This window comes from Marmota monax, unplaced genomic scaffold, assembly GCF_021218885.2.
Source record: "Marmota monax isolate L192 unplaced genomic scaffold, Marmota_monax_Labrador192_F-V1.1 WCK01_AAM20220418_F8-fsc01162, whole genome shotgun sequence".
NCBI classification, from domain to species: domain Eukaryota; kingdom Metazoa; phylum Chordata; class Mammalia; order Rodentia; family Sciuridae; genus Marmota; species Marmota monax.
This window is the reverse complement of record NW_026695110.1, coordinates 18,127-32,708: the sequence shown is the minus strand read 5'-3', so window position 1 is coordinate 32,708 and position 14,582 is coordinate 18,127. Positions and strand designations below refer to the sequence as shown.

Genomic DNA, 14,582 nt, shown 5'->3' with positions numbered 1-14,582 from the left:
GGGATAGTATCTGGTTTACAGAATAAAGTGGGTTACATGAGAAAATGTACATAAAGCCCTTAACACAATTTTTGGCACAACAAATGTTAAATAAACATTAGTAATGAAAGTTCTTGTTATTCATGCTATTCTTCTGCTTAGAGCACCTTGGTGGTATCAATGTGATAGAATGTAACAATCCATCCCAATATAGACTGTGGGGTCTTCATTCTTGAAAAAAATTTTCAATTAACTAGCCAATTAATTAATTTAAAAAGCCTAACATCTTATAACTCTATAAATATTCACTTATTTATCTACGTTTTAAGACCAGAAAATTCTACTTAGCTCCACATTTAACCAAAATGATCAATATGGGAAATATTGATAATATCTGTGAAAGACACAAAAAAGTTTGATAGCTTTTGAATATGGAAGTTGGAGAATTCCAAAGCAATAGAACCTATTGAATTAATTCAGACATATATCATGAGTTCACCATTGTATTCCCTAGGACTTAGAGTAAAAACCTGATGAAAAGGGATTAATCTCCATAACTGGTATTACCAGCACCTGGAAAAGCCAGTTGCATAAAAGGATTAACAGAGCAGTTATGCATGGGGCTAATTGCTGTGATTTATTTTAATGACGATGCTGGGACTAAGGACAATCCTGACAAAGTTAGGAACCTCCAGAAATCCAAGCAAAAGGAACCCTCAGGAAGTTGGGGCAGAGTCTAGGCTGGGTACAGGCAAGACCTACATGCCTAACCTCTTCAAGGGCAGGAAATCTAGTCTCATTAGTTCTTTTTCTTTTTATATTAGAGTGTTTTTAATCACAAAACAATGATAATAAAGAAAGCTTGTCCACTCTGAAAAGGGAAATAAAATCCCTTATGTACTTAATAATTTTCTAAGTCACAATGCTGGAAAATACAATATCAGGTTACTTCGAAAGAGTCATTGTACTAAATAAAGCAAAGGCTCAGAAGATATACCTGTGTTCAAATCCCAGTGGAGCCCCTTTATAGAATAATTTGGGGCAAATCACTTACTTTAATAACTGTTTTAAAAAGCTACCTCATAAAGCTGATATCAGGATTTAATGAGAAAAATGCAGGTAAATGCTTAGCACAGGCCCTGGATCATAAAAAAGTCTGAATAGCTCTATAAACTCAATCTTAGAACTAACTTTGCAATGTTATCTGCAAATTTGTGTAATCCAAAAAAATTAAATGGTCTTTGGGCATTATCAACCATCAGCCCTGAGGAGCCAAAAAGATTATGATAAATTTCCCCTTTACCATATGTTACATTTAAATAATGATTTAAATCTTTTCCTCTGCAATTCCAACCTCTCCCAAAGTGATTCAAAGAAGGAGTTTCATTTGTTATGAAGCATTTTTTAAAATCTCTAAACAATAAAATTAAGACATTAATTTAACTTCATAAGACTTTTCCCTTAAATGTATATATATATATATATATATATATATATATCTCACATATATTCACTTAAAGTCATCAGAGTAGGGGATTATTACTTTCTCTATGAACTTTAACCTCAGTGTGCACCATTTCTAATCTAAAATTTTCTCCATTCTATTTAGATTGGCCCAAACTCCCTAGCTAAAACTTAACAAGAAGTTATATCCAAACGTGCCAATGGTCCACACGCAGCCATCCGTGAAATTATTGATTTGGATGAAAAACACAACTGGACCTAAAGGAATTTTTTTAAATTTATGAGGCAGGAGAAATAGCCACTGAATTTTTGACAATGTTTAATTTCAATATTTAACACTGGGGTCTGTAGAGTTTGATTGGTTGGTTGGTTTAGTACTTTCAGTTTTTACTATCTTATATGAAAACTAAAAAGAGTATTATATTTCTGCTTTCTATTCTATATCAATAACTTCTCCTAATGCAGGTTATTTGTATTGAGAAATTGTCTTTCACAGAATGAACTTAACCAAAAACAGAAACCTATGACAGGTCAACGAAGTTTAAAAGTTAAGTCGTGTTATATTTAATCCTTAAATTACATCATACTTATAGGCTAGCTAACCAGAAACCCAACCGGAACTTTCTATTCTCCTAATATATGAAAATCAAATTTTAGATTAGAACCACAGACTTTAATGGTTTACTAGCCTCAAGATCATCTCAGTAACTTCATGGCCAAAAAAATAACCATTAATGAAGAAGAAAAAGTGAAAGTCAAAATGTTTTCTTTACGAAACATTACATATATAAAGTACATTTATTCTAGGTATATATTTTATATTCTTTAAGCTATCTCAAAATTCCTATGTAGAATCTTAGATTTCTTAGCATTTTTACACAATATCCTCAATTCTAAAAGCATCATTTCTTTCAAAGCAAAATTAAGTTAGTTGTCTCCAACCAGTCTTTGTTTAAATTTTTGGCAATAGCAAAATATATAGGACAAAAGTTGAGAGAACAAAATAAAGGTGAAGAAAAAAGTGGGAAAAGGCATAAAGTGATATGAAAATATTCAGAAAACACTGAGTACCCAGCAGTACAGGAAGACTATAAGGCACCCTCCCTTCTATGGAAGAAGTTAAGTACCATGTTGCATTAGGAACAATAATGAAGCCAGAGTATTATAACATATTATAAAATAATCAGATGTACAACACAGGAAATGGGAAGAAAGAGATGGCCATGAAGTAGACTAATGGTGAGAAATCTCATGAAGGAGATGACATTTAAGCTTGAGTTTGAAGCTCAGGTAGAATGATTTGAATAAGCCAGCGAAAGGTAAAAAAGGCACTCCTCACCAAGAGCAACAAAGGTCCTAAATGGAACAAAGCATAATGTCTTGGTCCAGAGCGAAAAGAAAGGTCTGCTTATAATTAAAGGGTTTTTTTAAGGAAATGCTAACATTTTCCCTTGGATCACAGATTATAATTATTTATTATCATCATATATATTTTAATATTTAATATTAGTATTATCCATATTTTATGGGACAATAAACTGAGACACAGAAAGGCTGAGTGTCTTGCTCAAGGCCACATAATCACCTCCTGAGGAGAATGCAGCACTCCTTCCACTCTACCACCCTTACCGCAGGGGCATGAGGTTGGACGAGCAAGCAACATTATAGAAAAGACTTAATCCATCCACAGAGGCTTGAGAATGCTGGTGAAGTGATGACAATACTTTTTTAAGAACATTACTAATCATGCCACAGTGAACAGGATAGAACTTAACTGACATTTCAGAAGCTGGTGAAGTAATCCTGAGAGAAGTGGTGAAAGCCGGATTAGGGGTTTGCAGTGATATTAGAGAAAGAAAGAAATACATCAGATATGGCCAAAGCAACAAAAAATGGTGACTTGGTGGGTGCAGGAAAAAAAGAATGAAGTCAGAAATTAAAGTATCATCCAGTGAAAAACGGATGGTGTAGTTCATTACATAGCAGTCAGACTCAACAGCTTCCCCTGGCCCTTACTCTCCTGCAAAGCCATGTTTTCCTCCTCACTGGCCATTTTCCAACTTCCAACTCTATCCTTTCATTCATTCATATTTTGCAGGCTGACTGTGGATTGGACAGTGGTCAGACTCTAAGAAACAGAGATTACAGTAAAAGTAATAATGAGAACAAAACCATTTATTAAGCTCTTATTCTATGTATGACAACCACTGTTTTAAATGTTTTATATTAATTAAACTCATTTGATCCCCAGTATAACTCTATAGGCTAAGCAAAAGTTATTATTCCTACTTTGAAGAGAAGGAGGACATAGAATCCATCAAGTGTACACCTCCTTTCCCTGCCTGTCTCCTTTCACCAGATTGATGGAATGCCATTCTGCATTCCCTCAGCCCCCTACCCATGCCTCAGATGTAGCCTAGATGACTCTGTATTATTATCCCTGATTCATATGTATGTTTGTTTGCCTCTCCAGGTTGACTATGAACTCCTCAAGGAGCAAGAACTATATCTTAGTCACCTATGTAAACCCAGGTCAAATTGCATGTGCTCAATAAAACCTGTTGAAGGAATGAATACATTGACGAATATGAACAATCTGTTCCAGCCGAACTGGTCCATTTGGAGTCTCTACCAGCTTGGCATATTCACAGTCCCCACTTCCCAGAACAGTTCTCTCAATTATGTTGCACACATTGAAAAACCCCACTTATCCTTCCCAACGCTCAGCTTAAATTCCACCTGCACCATGTACCAACAAGTTGGAGGAGTTGCAATTTGTTGGGTAGTAATCTCCACTCTAACAATCAACTCTTCATTAATGCTCTCAACCACATTCCCTTTCCCTGCAGAAACTATTTCTTTAGATCATAAACTTGAAGATACAGCTATAAATTTAATTTAAAAAGGCAATTCTCAATATAATAATGAGTGCCAAATCCCTATTCTTTCAATATCTTCAAGCTTCTCAAGTTATTCCTGTTTTATTTTGTTTCCATGGGGAGAAGTTCATGGTAAGAATTAGAGACATTCAGTTCTATCAGACCAAATACACCACAACTGAGAATACATATACACATTGATATACTAAGAAAGTCAAAGTCAAGGAACCAAACTTATAATCAGTTCAACCATCTATTACATGCCTTTAGGAAAAAAATCATCACCTCTCTCAGCTTTAGCTTCCTGAGATACAAATTACAGATGATAACCACCATCTCTATCCTCAGCAGTTTGTTCCAGAGTATTTTACATTATAGTATCACAAAAAGCATTACAAAATTTCATATCATGCATTAATAAAGTTTCAATTAAATACTTCACTAGACAAACTGTTATACCAGATTCTGTAAACAGTACACCTAAGAAAATGTTTTGTTTATTAAGAAACATACAACTATAGTTCATAACTTTTTAAGCAAGTACTCTTTACCATGGATATATATTTTTGCAAGCAAATATTTACTTGTAAACTACCGTATCTAAATTCTCTTTTTCTGGTCAATCAAAACTTATTGTAAGGTACTAGAAATTAGTATTGAGATTAGATTTTTTGGTTCTTGTGCTAAGAATTTCTGTATGCTAGTCTTCATTAAAAAAATTTAATTATGAGGAATTTAGAAACAAAATAACCCAGGATTATGTCATATTTCAGATTTTTTTTGGCTATCATACTCGTGGTTATAGTTTATTGTAAGGCAAGGACACGGAGGGTTCCAAATGTCTCAGGATATGGTACCTTCTCAGTGTTGATATATATGACTACATAGAGAGAGTATTGCCAACCAAGCAAGTTGACCCAAGTCTCCATGTGCAGAAATTTTATTAGGGCTGCATTAGATAAGCATGACTGATTGATTGCCTACCTAGTAGAAACTCAGCCCCAGGTTGGCAGATACATGATACAAATTTCCCACTCTAAAATCACTTGATTGGCATTTCTGGTGTGACCAGTTTCTACCCTACATATTTCAGATTTTTTAATGTTAAAAACAATGAAATCATTAAATTTTAAATTTCTCAATCAATATTTACTTCCAATATTTTAGACAAAATATTAATATATGGGCTGGGGTTGTGGCTCAGTGGTAGAGTGCTCGCCTAGCACATGCAAGGCCCTGGGTTTGATTCTCAGCACCACATACAAATAAATAAAGTAAAGGTATTATATCCATGTACAATTAAAAAAATTTAAAAATATATAGTAATATATTTTCACTCTCCAAATAAAAGATTCCCTAACACACACACATACATATAGTTTCCTAAATTGTGCTTTTTAGGCTTTTACTTCTTATATGCAGCAACTCTTGGATGCTAATTAAATTATTTCCACATGTTTTTATTTTCTTTTTGGTTGGTTAAAGGTTTTTACAAGATATTCTTACTATAGCATGATTCTGGTAGTCTTCATGCTACTTGTTGTTCCAATTAATTAAAACAGTTTAAAGCATAAATTATTTAAATCTTATTTTAACCATAATTTTGTAGCTAAATTTTTTTCCCCAAAACTTTGCAAACATTCTGTGCAAACTTAATTAATGCTGAGGAAAAAGGATTTTAATAGTTGCCCAATGTTCTTCAAAAGACAAAAAGAATAATGAAACATGCTCATCTGAACTCCACCCATTTTTCAATTTCAACATAGTAAATCTCCTGTTTTTTCTTAGGGCATATTCAAAAGCATACATATTGGTATTGGTTATTACTGAAGATAATTTATGCAATCATGAGTCAAAGATGCTAAGTTGACAAAAAGAAAACCATGCAAGTAAGCAAACCCTAACATCTGAGAGGCACACCCTCTCAGTATATAAAGGCTTGCCACTGTCCTTGGTAGCAGGCACTCCCTGAGCTCAACAGCATCAACATGTCTGTTCGATACAGCTCAAGCAAGCAGTACTCTTCCTCCCGCAGTGGAGGGGAGGAGGTGGAGGAGGATCATCCCTCAGAATTTCAAGCAGCAAAGGCTCCCTTGGTGGAGGATATAGCTCAGGGGGCTTCAGTGGTGGCTCTTTTAGCCGTGGGAGCTCTGGTGGAGGCTGTTTTGGGGGCTCTTCAGATGGCTTTGGAGGAATAGGAGGAGGTTATGGTGGAGGTAGCTTTGGTGGAGGCTTCGGAAGCAGCAGCTTTGGTGGGGGCTATGGAAGTGGGGGCTATGGAAGTGGGGGCTATGGAGGAGGCAGCTTTGGAGGTGGCAGCTTTGGTGGAGGTGGCTATGGAGGAGGCTTTGGTGGTGGATTTGGAGGAGATGGTGGCCTTCTCTCTGGAAATGAAAAAGTAACCATGCAGAATCTGAATGACCGGCTGGCTTCCTACCTTGACAAAGTTCGGGCTCTGGAAGAATCAAACTATGAGCTGGAAGGTAAAATCAAGGAGTGGTATGAAAAGCATGGCAACTCAAGCCAGTGGGAGCCTCGGGACTACAGCAAATACTACCAAACCATTGAAGAACTGAAAAATCAGGTAAGGAGCATTTTAAAATCCAACTTTAAATTTAATTCTATCCCTGTAATATGGGTAGATGAATCTTAAGTATAATATAGCTGTTCACTGTGATTTTCTTGCTTCCAAATAAATCCAGTCTCATCAAGGATAAATTGAATGAAGGTATGGTCATGGCAATCTTCATCCAGCATGTGTTTTGTCTGTCTTACATGATGCAGATTAACAAGGAATTTTAGATTTTAATGAACATATAATGAGCCCACAGTTAAATATGCCAGATCATTTAAAAATGTAAGAGCTGAAAAATATTAAATGAATAAGAACAAAAATATTATTAAGACTGATAACAAATAAGCCATATTCAATAGCAACATTGCAAAATCCATGAAGTCTCCTTTATGGAATTGGGATATTGCTTAACTCCAGGGAATCTGTGAATTGTACCTACCAGTTCAGAGTATATCTATTTAGAAATATTTATAGCAAATGGAACAAATACAGGGGTGAGCCAGTCAAAAGTTGGTTGAAATACATAAAAATCACTAAGTATAAAAGAGGCTAATACATTAATAGGATTACATATAGTTAGTTTTCAGAAAGGGATGACACAGAAATAGAATAGTGTAGAAACTTCAAGATAGGTTTTTAAATTTAAGTTTGTGGGTAAGCTTAAAATATTTTATATTTAAAAATAATCCACACAAAAAGTTTTTGGAAGAGAACAACATAAAAATGCAGCTTATCTATGCCACTATAAAAGCCATATTTGCATCTGACCTTTTCTTAAATGACTGTTCCTCCTGATCCTCAACCTAACAACGGACAACGCCAACGTCCTGCTTCAGATTGACAATGCCAGGCTGGCAGCTGATGACTTCAGAATGAAGTAAGCTAATTGAATGTGCAATACTATCAATACAAATACATCAATTGTTTGTAATAGTGACTTTAGATGCCATAGTAGCATTTACATTTTCCTGAATTCATTCAAAGTGACAGAACTGGAATTATCTGAGAAAGTTTCAATTTCAGAATTACCTTCCTGGTAAGCTTTAAAGGAAGAAAATGCATTTAAAGTAATTGCTAATCTTCCTATGTGAGTCAGTATATGGTAAATATTGCAAGGACATGAAATCAACTCTAAATTTTTTAAAGTCTTTTTCCACATACAACTCCTTCTTAAGAATTGTATCCAATATATGTATCATGCTTGTTGCAGGTATGAGAATGAGGTAACCCTGCGACAAAGCGTGGAGGCCGACATCAACGGCCTGCACAGGGTGCTGGACGAGCTGACCCTCACCAAGGCTGATCTGGAGATGCAGATCGAGAGCCTGACTGAAGAGCTGCAGTACCTGAAGAAGAACCATGAAGAGGTGATACAAAATTATATTTCCCCCAATTTTTCAAAAGGTTCATTGTGGTCATGGTGCAGTCATTAAATCTTTTTTTGTTCCTCAAACAGGAAATGAGAGACCTTCAGAACGTATCTACTGGTGATGTGAATGTGGAAATGAATGCTGCCCCAGGTGTTGATCTGACTGAACTTCTGAATAACATGAGAAGCCAATATGAGCAACTTGCTGAAAAGAACAGAAAGGATGCTGAAGCCTGGTTCAATGAAAAGGTAAGTCAACCACCCTTCACAGTGAAGCCCATGTAAGTTCTGTTGTCATGTCCGAGGTTTCTCATATTTTCCCATTTTTATAATTCCAGAGCAAGGAACTGACTACAGAAATCGATAACAACATTGAACAAATGTCCAGCCACAAATCCGAAATTACTGAATTGAGACGCACGGTTCAAGGTCTAGAGATTGAACTACAGTCCCAACTGGCCCTGGTATGTTAAGTCTTGAGACATGACTTCCATTTTATCATAGAAACACAGAGCTGAGGATAAGAAAGCAGAAATAAAACTGGAACTCTATGCTAATGGAGGAAAAGAACTATTAGTATCAGTATGAAGTGCTGAGATTGAAATGTTGCCATTACATAAAACACTAATTTTATTCATTTCCCTTTTTCTCCAGTAGTATCTTATTAAATAATTTGATAAGCTTCAGTATGCCAATTGAACAACGAGGTCATTAAGCAACAACAAAATCCTCTTTTCAGAAACAATCCCTGGAAGCCTCCTTGGCAGAAACGGAAGGTCGCTACTGTGTGCAGCTCTCACAGATTCAGGGCCAGATCACCTCCCTGAAGGAACAGCTGCAACAGATTAGAGCTGAAACCGAGTGCCAGAACGCTGAATACCAACAACTCCTGGATATTAAGATCCGACTGGAGAATGAAATTCAAACCTACCGCAGCCTGCTAGAAGGAGAGGGAAGGTAATTGGAAAACTGGGGAAAAAAAAAAAAATCCCAATTGTTTTCATTCAATATTATGAATAGCAAGGCTTATCCAAACTCCCAAGGAAATGCCAGAGGATGGGAAGAAGGGAGGTGTAAGGAGGAGGCAGGGTACCGAAAAAGGAGTGAATGAATCTCAGGGCTGTGTGTAGATAAGTTTGTTTTAAACAGTGGGTTTTAAAACACGTGCTTGGCAGTACTGTATTCTCTCAAAACCTTGGCTTATCTACTAAAATAACAATCACCAGAGAGGGAGCCACCGTTTTCCACTGTTACAAGATCACTGCTTAGGACCCTCACCCCTCTTAGTTCCAGAGGCGGATCCTACGGCGGCGGCAGCTACGGGGGCAGTTCCGGCGGCGGCCATGGCGGTAGCTTCGGTGGCGGCAGCTCTGGTGGAGGTGGTCACGGCGGCAGTTCCGGCGGCGGCGGTGGCCTCTGCGGCAGCTTTGGCGGTGGCAGCTCCGGCGGAGGCCAGAGCGGAAGCGGAGGCTTCAAATCCTCCTCTTCCGGGTCCGCTGGAGAGGTCTCATCTAAGGGACCAAGGTCAGCAGAAAATCTCTGGGGTAATCAGAATTAGTTTTAACTCTACGTGATGGTTTTAGTGCTTCTTCAGCTCTAGGGCTGTTTTTAAAAATGAAAATCTTAGGGTTTTCATTTGCATTTTTTAACAAAACGCACTTTTGAGTAAACATTGATTGGATTATTTTTAATGTGAAAATTTGAATTTTCCTTTCTTAAAAAGTGCAATATCGTTTTTCCTTTTGAATATTTGCATGTTTATTAGCAAGGATACCTACAAATTGCTTAACCTAAATTCTAGTTTGTTTATTATTATTCACAGATACTAACAAAACCAGAGTAATCAAGACAATTATTGAAGAAGTGACACCTGATGGTAGTGTTCTTTCATCTATGGTTGAATCAGAAACCAAGAAGCACTACTAATAAGTAGCATCAAGACGAAAGAGTCTCCCTTCGCACAGGCCATTATATAACAGATGCATGGCAAAATGTTCAACACTTCTGTCTTAATGGTCTGTGGAAACAGGTTCACTCCTTGAAAATAAGGTGTCTAAAAGGTGTTTTGTGATTTCTGTAGTTCTTCTTTTCACTTTGCCAGAAAGTGTTTTTTCATGGAAAAAGAAAAAAGAAAACCTTTCTGTTCTCATTTACTAATGAATTTCAATAAACTTTCTTGCTGATGCAAACTATCTGAATTTGTCAGAGTTTTTCTTTACTTAATCTTGTGGGTATGCTCAGACCAAATTAATCAATCTCACTGAATAAAAAGGTTCAGAAATCCCCAGTCTTATACTTTCTTAAAGATATGCAATATGTAGTAAGCTCCCATCTCTCTTGGCTTTAAACTATTTCAGTCCTGGAAGTTTAAAATATTTCAAATAAGACCCAAAAAAATAAAAATGGAAATTCCACATTTTCTGGTTGTCTACTCACATTTGCCTGCCCTTATTCCTATATTACTTCATTCCAATTGCTATATTGCTTAAAAGATACTTTCCAAACTTAACCAGCCCAGTAAAATATCAAGGCCGGCAAAATTACTTGGTGTCTATCAGATGATGCCAGTGTGATCAAAGGGGCAACTCTAGGTCTCTGCTTTCCACAATCCTCCCCAGGGATCAGTACTAAAGACCTGGTATTTTCAGGGTTAGCCCAGTGCCATCCCTTAGCCAATAATAACCCAGCCGGCTTTACTTAGTACTCTGCTAGGTAATACTATAAGGGGAAGAAAAGAGGCTAGAGTTAATATGTCCCCCTAAAACTACTTGTGTTCCCTGGTGGTCTCCTGGATTACCCATGCCCACCAAACAGCAACCTTCCTCAATACCTTTGAGTTGAGCTCCAGTTTCTCCCAGGATTGGAACCCTGGTTAGCATGACATTTGGGATTCCCTCTACATTATACACTACCCTCAAATCAATTACAAGAGCCATATTTCAATATGAATGGACTTCTTTACAGTCCAGGCTCCATAACCAACTTGATACCAAGTGTTACCACATCTGAGAAGCTCTCCACTGTAGTTCACTACCTCTTTATATGTGGACATTTGTACCAGCTTCTCTTATTAGAAGATAGTCCCCCATTGAAGACCCAACATGCCTCATTGTGAAGCCCTGAAACAGGTATTGCTGGGTGAGGACTGAGTTCCTACTGTGTGTAATAGTGCTGGAGTGGCTGCTGTTCAGAAACACGATCTTTGAAACTATTGTCTAATAAAGTTAACCAAATCCCTGGGATGGATTGCATTGTTCATAATGTGAGATGAGCATTGTCCTTATCCTGCAGAAATAAAAGTTTTCATATCCAATAACATTGATTCAAGACAAGTTATCATGAGACAGTTGTCCTTGGTATTAAGCTTTGTCTCTGTCCATTCTTCCCTCCTTACTCCAGCCAGGATCTTGGCTGGTTAGAATTCTTTATCTAGTTGAGTGGCAACCCAAACCTTCATTCCTGAAAAGCCTCAATACATAGTGATCTTCATACCTTTTCAATCCTCCAATACCTCATTAAACATTTATGTTAAATTATCTCAGATACAGTGAGTACCTGATAAAGAATTACTCTCTTGACTGATACTGTGGTACAATGGTTGAATAAATGTAATCTGTCAAAAATAATTTTGACAAGAACATTGGTATTTGTGAAAAATAAGTTTTTTAAATTATTAAATAGCACATAACACTATTTTTACCACATAGCTTTGTCTTGTAGCTGTTTTTTTTAAAGTCCTGTACATATTTTTACAGATACTAAAATTGTTGTAGAATCCTGCTAAGCAGTTCACAGTGAAACTGGCAGAGTCAACTTGTCACCCATGTGAAATTATACTGCATAGTAAAAAGCTTGTTTCTCCCAAATATTCTCTAATGCTGCTAAAGACCTTAACATTTTGCACACTGGCCTTGATATTTATGATGACTTGATATTTTGCTTGATAATGGAGAACACCTTTGTTAGTATCGCCTTTATCAGGGAGGTAGCTTGATTAAGATTAAATAAAGGTACATCCAGTATATCCCATCTGGAGTGCATCTTGACAGTAGAAATTGGGGAAAGTGCCTTCTCAGGGTTATAAACACGAATTTTCAAGTCAGTGATCCCTGGGTTTCATATCCTGGCATTACATTTACATATTATGTTAACATAGAGAAGTTACTTCTGAACCTTAGTTTTTTTTTTTTTAATCTGTACAATAAAAACAAAACAATAGCCTCCTCCCCACGCTTATCCAAGGGAAGTACATTGCAAGACTTTCAGTGAATGCCTGCTAGTACAGAACTCCATACTGTGTTTTTTTTCTATACACACATACCTATAATAAATTTTCACCTTTACAACTTCTCTTCAGTGTATCCAAATTTCCAGCATCACTAGTATTGCACTTTGGGGCCATTATTAAGTAACATAAGGATTTGAGGAACACAACCCCTGCAATACCACAACAGTCAATTTGATAAGTGAGCTTCTAAGTGACTAATGGATGGGTTGTGTATACTGCAATTCTCACCCCAGAAGGAATAGCACAAGATTTCATCACACTACTCAGAACATTACACAATTTAAAAGTTGTAAATTATTTATTTCTGACATTTACCATTTAATATTTTTGGACCTCACTTCACTGTGAGTAACTGAAACCATGCAAAGCAAAACCACATATGATGAGAAACTACTGTAAACCACAAGCTGAAAATTCAAAAGCATTAAGCTAAGTCAAAGGAGCCAGACTCAAAGGCTAATGTGCTGCATCTCGTTTATATGATATTCTTAAATAAGTCAAGCTGGAAAATTAGGAAACAGACCAGAGGTTGCCAGAGGTTGTTCACCACAAAGGGGTACAAGGGAACTTCTCAAAATTATGGAAATGTTCTCCACCTTGTTTCTGGTAGCTACAATACAACTGAATGTGTCGAAGTTAATTGAGTTATACGTTTGCTATAAAGTTCACAGGGGTTTTAAACCTCAATAACCTTTCCTTTTTAAAAAGTGAAAATAAACAAATTGTGACTGAACATTTCATTTTTCAGTGTGTTAAATGTTGTCGATTTCTACTCTATTTTTAGCTCCAAAAACAAAGCTTATACTCTGACAACTGGAAAGTATGGAATGTCCTTATAACAAGGAATGGCACAAATAAATAATTTCCATTATAATACATTTTAATGACCATGCTTTCTGAGTCATACTCTTATTAATCTAAAGAGCCTAGGAATTAAGTAAAGCTGAACCATAGACTGTCTATAATCACATCAGCTTATACCTGCAAGGCTGGTATGAGAAAGAAAAGATGAGAGTCATAACATGCATACAATCTTTAAAATTCTTCCCCCTGCTTCTTCTGGTATCTTGTTATCAAAGTCAGTTTGGGGGTGTGGATGAGTCATATTTGGATAACTAGGTTGTTTCTGTTGGGAAGAGATACAGGGAGCTGGTAGGTAATTGCTACTTGATAGGCAGCCAAGAGAAACAGGCTCACAGCAACGTCTCCTCTCTGATGTATCCTCGCCCTTCCAAGCTCCATGTCACCTCCCTCTTGAGGTCTTTTTTTTCTTCTATAAGAAGTTTATCTTCCAAATTGCCTTTTTAGAAAAGAATGAAATAACGTTCTCCCTGCTGCCCATCACTCATTCCTTTTCATCTCCTTCTCCCCAAACCTGTCCATTGTCTTTCTGCCTTCTTAAAATAACTCCAGTTATTGACCTAAAGGAACCTAATGTCTACCCCAGACTTTAGCTCACAGTGCACACCATTTATTGGTTGGTTGAGCATTCATTTAGCAGCATCAGGCACTGTGCCAGGTAATGGGGATAAAATAGTGACCTCAAGGAGCCCATAAATTAGCAGAAATAGCCACTCAGAGGACAGAACGCACTACACAGAATTAATCCCAGGTTGCTATGGTAGCTTTAAAATGCAATATTTCCTATACAATTGAAATCATCCCTAGCAACCTATGCCCTCTGAAATGTCCACAGGGGGTCTACATTCAGATTCAAACCAAACTTTCAATCTTCTCATTTCTGGTGGGAAGAGATTCAGGGAGCTGGTAGGTAATTGCTCTTTTTTTCTTTTCATCTACTGTCTTAGTAGAACTGATTATCTTCTCCAAAATTGGTGACAAAGACCAAGATGTCCCATCTTGGTAGGGACAACATGCATGACATTTATTTATTTGTGGAAACTATGTTGAGATGGAAGAAATGAAATAATCACAATGGAATTTCTACTTCATTCTAATTAAGGGAAAGGTATTCACATAGCTACAAGACTCCAATGATCATAAATACTGTTTAGAATCATTTATATG

At 36.7% G+C, this 14,582-nt stretch overlaps 1 pseudogene; it reads left to right on the top strand.

Moving 5' to 3' along the window:
* Positions 1-5,857: 5,857 nt before the first annotated feature.
* Positions 5,858-10,458, top strand: LOC124081797 (keratin, type I cytoskeletal 10-like; annotated as a pseudogene).
* Positions 10,459-14,582: the final 4,124 nt, after the last annotated feature.